This window comes from Hibiscus syriacus, unplaced genomic scaffold, assembly GCF_006381635.1.
Source record: "Hibiscus syriacus cultivar Baekdansim isolate YM2019G1 unplaced genomic scaffold, ASM638163v2 tig00110118_pilon, whole genome shotgun sequence".
Lineage (NCBI taxonomy): Eukaryota > Viridiplantae > Streptophyta > Magnoliopsida > Malvales > Malvaceae > Hibiscus > Hibiscus syriacus.
This window is the reverse complement of record NW_024062595.1, coordinates 779,523-785,738: the sequence shown is the minus strand read 5'-3', so window position 1 is coordinate 785,738 and position 6,216 is coordinate 779,523. Positions and strand designations below refer to the sequence as shown.

Below are 6,216 nucleotides of genomic sequence, written 5' to 3'. Positions count from 1 at the left end.
TGTCACATTACAGATTTGTCTTAAAAATAACGAAAGGAGAACAAAGGATGTGGTTTGGTAAAGTTATGGTAATTTCAAGTTAAAATCTGACACAACAAATTATGTGTGTTCTTGTTTCAAATTTGATGTGTCAAAGGTTCTTTGTCATGCCTGTTAGATCCATGTTCAGACATTTCCATATGTTTTGGATATATGTTTCAATGAGACCTTGTTCTTTCATCATGGATGCAGGTTCGGATTTTCGAGCTTCATTTTATTGCTGTGGCTTGTGGTTCTAAGAAACTTGTAAATATGAGGAAAGAAAATGTAGTTTCTGCTTATGTTGGTGAACTTAATGGCCGAGTCACATGCAGTCGAGCTGCTGCATTGCGTGCTTCGGGACAGTTGCCGCCTCTAAATGCACCTAAGCAAGCAAATATGAAAAGAAAAGCCTTGGATGAAAACAATATTGATGTACCTGAAAATTCAGGTCTTGAGCATAAGAAGAGATCAGTTCTTCAGGATGTCACAAATGTTTTCTGTAATAATTCATATAGGAACTGCAGTAATGCAACCAAAATCCAGGTTAACTTTCCATCCTTGATTATAATATCACTTCGATTGTGGTCTTGCATATGTATATATTTTTTAGAAATATTACTGTATGCACTGTCGATCTGTTCATGAAAGCTGCAGCAGCTAGATATTGTTTATAGTTTCACATGTTGATAGATATTTTTGTTGAAAACCATAAGAAGCACAATACCACCTATTACTTAAGATTTACGATTTCAATAAGCCAGGCTAGGAGCAGCAAGCAGGCTAGAAAAGGGCCAGCCAAATCGTCTAAAGTGGCCCCAGATGTGGCAGCGCAAGTCCAGCCAGCTCAAGCCAACTTACAAAATGAAGACATAAAACAGAATGCAAAAACAGAACATAAATTAGAAGTTACATGCTCAGTTAATGCGAAAGAAGATGCTACTCCTCTGTTAAGTAGCGTAAATGATGGTGTACATTACCGTTGGCTTTCAAATCAAAACTCATCAATGCCTCCACGACCCCAAATCCACCGCCAAAGAAATGGTTAGCTTTCTCCTTCTCCCTTACCTCCAAAGTTGATAGTGAAGTTCATATGAAAGAAAGCATGCATATTAAGTTTGTTTAGCACGGGAGAAAGTACACCTTGGAGGTAGAATTGTATGCCTCAGTTTTTGGCATTTGAGTGCAATTGTTGAACCCACGTTGATAGGTGACAGAACTTTATTTCATAAATTGTCAAATGAAATATGAAAATTATATTTACGGTAAAGATCTGAGACATGAAAAGGAAAAGTTTACGGATCAGCTCTATGAAAGGGTTTAAATTGATTGTTTGCTGCTTAATCTGAGGTGCATTCGAAACCAAAAATTTGCTTCCATTGCACAAAACAGGACTTCTCATCAATGGAATAAGGGACAACCTTTTGAAGGAAATAAACAACAAAGCCAAGGAATGACCTTTATTTCCAAACTCTATAAAACCCAAGCAATCCCAGAAAGCCAAATTTATATAGCGTTTTAGGCTTTTATCTCTTTGTATCGTCTATAACTTCATAAGATTAGGAAGGAAAAAAATTAGAAATGTGGATATTCGTCTCCAAGGTAAGAGAAAACCATTTACGGTGGTTTGGCCATATAGAATGTCTACCAGCGTATGCACTACTTAGAAGATTGAGCTACCTGATATTGCATAGGGTAAAGTGTTGAAGAAGAGACCAAAGAAGATATGTTTGCAGGTGATTAATAACGATAAGAAACTATTAGAACTTGAAGAGAGGATTTTGATCGATAGGAATGTTGGAGGATTCATGTACCTGAAGTAAATGTTTTTTTGTGAGCCATCCCAATGGCTTTTCGGTTTAATACTATCTATTTTGTAGTAAAATATGAAACCTCTTGGAGACTTCTCATAGTATTACTTCCATAAGACTAATTGTTGTTGGAAACTTATTTTCCAAGCAATATGTTTTTAATTTATATTTCTTTCTACTGCAAGTACTGACATTTTTGAAATGATTACTGCAGAGAAAATTAGATTTTCTGGGACCTCGATAACATCTAGTGACCCGGACTTTGTCGACATTGATTTGGATAAGAAGGATCCTCAATTGTGCGGTCTCTATGCCCCAGATATCTATAACAACTTACGTGTTGCTGAGGTATGTGCTATTTATGTCATTCTTATCTTTGTTATACTTTGATGTTCCATTTTCCATTGATGTTCCTCTATAAAGAAAGAACAAATTAATTTCATTCCCTAAAACAGAAAATTTGGTAAAATGAATTACTGCCCCAATCTATATCTAAATTTTGAGACTCAGGGTACTATGTTGCTCCAACTCTATTTTTTTTTTCTTATGAATCGATGTCTGAACTTGTGAATGACACATGGATACAGGGATATTACCTCTACATATATGGACACATAACCGTATCCGACATTCACACTTGAATGCAAGAAGCTTAGTTCAGTTGCATATAACGTGTGCATCCTGTCTAATGGTGTACTTTGCAGTTCTTGGTCCCACTGTGACTTTATTAGAAACCCGAATCCTTAGCTAGAACTTTTGATGTTTGCGTTTGGCTAAATCACTTTTGTTCTTCAGCTTGTCCGCACTCCATATCCTAATCTTATGGAGACAATACAGCACGATATCACTCGAAGCATGCGGGGGATTTTAGTTGATTGGCTTGTGGAGGTTAGTTTAATACTGTTTAATCACATTGATTCAACTTGTTGATGTTTTCGGTTCAACATCGGGTTCAGTTGTTGGTACCATAGGTGTATTTTAATGGAAGTTGCAAATGGTATATTGAAGTATTTACTTGGTTTTCAGGTATCTGAAGAATATAAGTTGGTGCCTGACACGCTTTACCTCACGGTACATCTAATTGATTGGTTTCTCTCTAGTAACTACATTGAAAGACGACTTCAACTTCTTGGGATTACTTGCATGCTAATAGCTTCGTAAGCGCTTCCACATCCATTGCAGTGTTTGTTGCAGTCAGATATTCAAATTTTTTTACACATATTTGGATATGAAAATCATTAAAAAATTTAAGCATACATGAGTCAACCACATCCTCAGATCCGAGTAACATTGCTGGTTATCATAAAATAAGTTGTGCGTTTGCGTTCCTACTGTAATTCTTTCTAACATTAATTCTCTGTTTAAACTTGAAGCAAGTATGAGGAAATATGCGCCCCTCGTGAAGAAGAATTCTGTTTCATCACAGACAACACTTACACCAAAGAGGAAGTATGCCATTACTACTATTCTCTTTGGTCATCATCAAATATCTCACTTTTCAACATTTTGTTACATTTCTTACAATAAGGTGTTTGCAGGTGCTAAAAATGGAGACTCGAGTAGTGAAGTATTTTGGTTTTCAAATATATGCACCTACTGCAAAAACTTTCCTGAGGTATGTTAGGACCAATACAGAAATCCATAAGAAAATAATTAGTGTTGAAATATTTACTATTTTTCTTGGTTCTTTCCAGGAGATTCTTAAGAGCAGCACAAGCTTCATACAAGGTACATATTTAGCTTGAATTCGAAATGGGATTTCTAATATTTAGCTGGAGTTGTTTTACAAAATGCAGAGTCCAAGCATGGAAATGGAGTACTTGGCAAATTATCTAGCAGAGCTTACACTAATAGAGTATGATTTCTTGAGTTTGGCTCCTTCCATGCTGGCAGCCTCAGCTGTATTTCTTGCAAGATGGACATTGGATCACTCAACTCATCCATGGGTCAATCCTCAATTTCTGGGTTCATTTTGGTTGGATTTGCATGCACATGCAAGGCTTAATCATTTTAACCCCATTTTTGTTCTGCAGAATTCAACACTTGAACACTACACTGCTTATAATGTATCACAGCTTAGAAACACAGTTGTTGCACTGCAAGATTTACAGTTGAACACCAAAGGTTGTCCTCTAACTGCAATTCGAACCAAATACAAGCAACCAAAGGTACTAACTTTCTTCATACTAACATGGAATGATTCTCAAATGCTCACTAATGAGGTTGTTGTTGTTGTTCTAGTTTAAATGGTGGCAACCTTAACTTCTCCAAAACTGCCTGAAACACTATTCTGAGACAAAAATGGAAGAAGATTTCTTCATTTTTGTGTTAATCTAACATCATCTTCACGTTCATGTTCCCATTAGAGGTCCTCAATTTCCAAAACTGTAATAATTTTTCTTCTTCTTCTTCTTCTTCTTCTTCTTCCACAGTTGCTATCACTCAGATTAACTTTGTTTAATTGTAATGTTTGTAAGAGGATGAGAAAATTGTAAAACGGCTGCAAGGTGAACACAACGGGTGATAGTCTCAATTGAAATAGCTTCTCTATCTTTCTATGTTTTTTTTAATCTTTGAGGTTGATTTAATTTTCTTCCATTATCTGATTGTAACTGTGAGACACCCCATAAAATGATAATAAATGTGAATTGTGCCTCCAGTATTTTGGAAGTGGCAAGGTAGCTGACAATCATAGAGTAAGGTCAATGCAAAGATCAAATACACGACTATTCTTACAAAGCATACGTAAACACTTATTATTGCATGGCTTTTGTATCTGCGGAGCTGCATGGGTCTATAGAACGCATCATCTCATGGAAGTTACACAACCTAGAATGCAAAGACTGTGTCAGTTAAAAGTTGCATGGATTTCTAAAACACGCAGTTTCATTAATTATGAACCCATGGTCAACCCTTCGAAACGATTGCTCCATGGGAAATACGAAGTTACAAATCCTGTTACCACGAAACGCTCCAGACGGTCTTCTACCTCCGATAGTGGGGTTTGGATTTCTGGTAAATCGAAGAATATATCGGTGGAGGTTGTGGGACAACCCCGCCAGACACCATGAAACTTTTATGCTTGAACTGTGATGGCCTCTCTAATGCTGCGATAGTTCATTCCCTTTGGCGATTCGCCAACAGGTCTATTTCAGTTATTTTCTTATGTGAAACTAGGTTAAGACAGAATAAGAGCGACTATATCCGTACTCAATTAGGTATACATGGTTGTGTTACAATAGATTGTGATAATCATATTGATATTACTGTTTGCAATAACCTTGATCATTTTCGCTTCATTGGTAGTTATGGTAATTCACACGCTAAAGCAGAAACTTGAACTCTTATCGATAATTTACGAAATGTATCTCCTCTGCCTTGGGTAATTGGAGGTGATTTTAATAAAGTACCAGTTGATTTCAAGAAATGTGGTGGCCGAAGAAAATATAGAGTGCGTCTCAATGAGTTTCGGGATGCTTTAAACCGTAATGGTCTTTCGGATCTTCGACCTTCCATTGGTTTACTTGGTTTTATGGAACGAATGGTGATAATGCAATTGCTGAGCGCCTTGACAGAGTTGAAGCTACCAATGAATGGTTGTTGGTAATGCGTAAAACACTATCCCACATTGAGTGAGAAATATCACCAGGCTTGGGTATTTATAGTGTTTATTCTTCTTTCCTTTGTTGAGTGATAGAGAACAAATGACAATCTTGCATGTTGTTGTTATTGTTGTTTGTCTTGGCTTGTGCTCATGATAATATGTGTCTTTAATATATTTGTGCGAATACTATCTTTTTAAAGAAAATTTGTAAGTATTTTCTTGAGCATAAAAAAATTGTGTATGATTTTATTGAGTATAAAAAGATATTGTAAAAGAATTGATTCTGATATTAATAGCCTGCAAAGTGTCCTGGTTCGATTTATATCTGATTCCTATTGTGGACGATTTTGCAACTGAACTAAGCCTATAAATAGAGTCTTTCTAAGCTTCTCAACTCTCACATATCCTCTCAATCTAAAACATTCCAAGCTTCCTTTCTCTGTTGCTATCAGAAGAGCAGTACCACCGACAGTTCACTCCAGTTTCAGGTGTACGTTAGGCACCGAGATTATCAAAAAATAGTTTAGGTATCTATTCGTGAAAGACATTATTGTTTGGGCACTTATTTTATAATTAAGCCTTTCTTTAAAGTTATTTGTTGTTTTTTTTTTATTTTTGGTTAGTAAGCGATACTAGTTTGGTGTTAGATGTTTTCGCCAGCTTTTTTTTTCCTTCTTTATTCTCATATTTTATATTTTTGATAATTTTGCTTTTATGGGTGTTTTGACAAAAAATCACCTTCCTTAAAAAATTCACCCTATCAGGCACCTATTTCTAACTATT

The 6,216-nt window shown here is 36.0% G+C and overlaps 1 pseudogene; it reads left to right on the top strand.

Moving 5' to 3' along the window:
* The first annotated feature begins 234 nt into the window (after positions 1-234).
* On the top strand, positions 235-4,123 carry LOC120215451 (annotated as a pseudogene).
* The last annotated feature ends 2,093 nt before the right edge of the window (positions 4,124-6,216 follow it).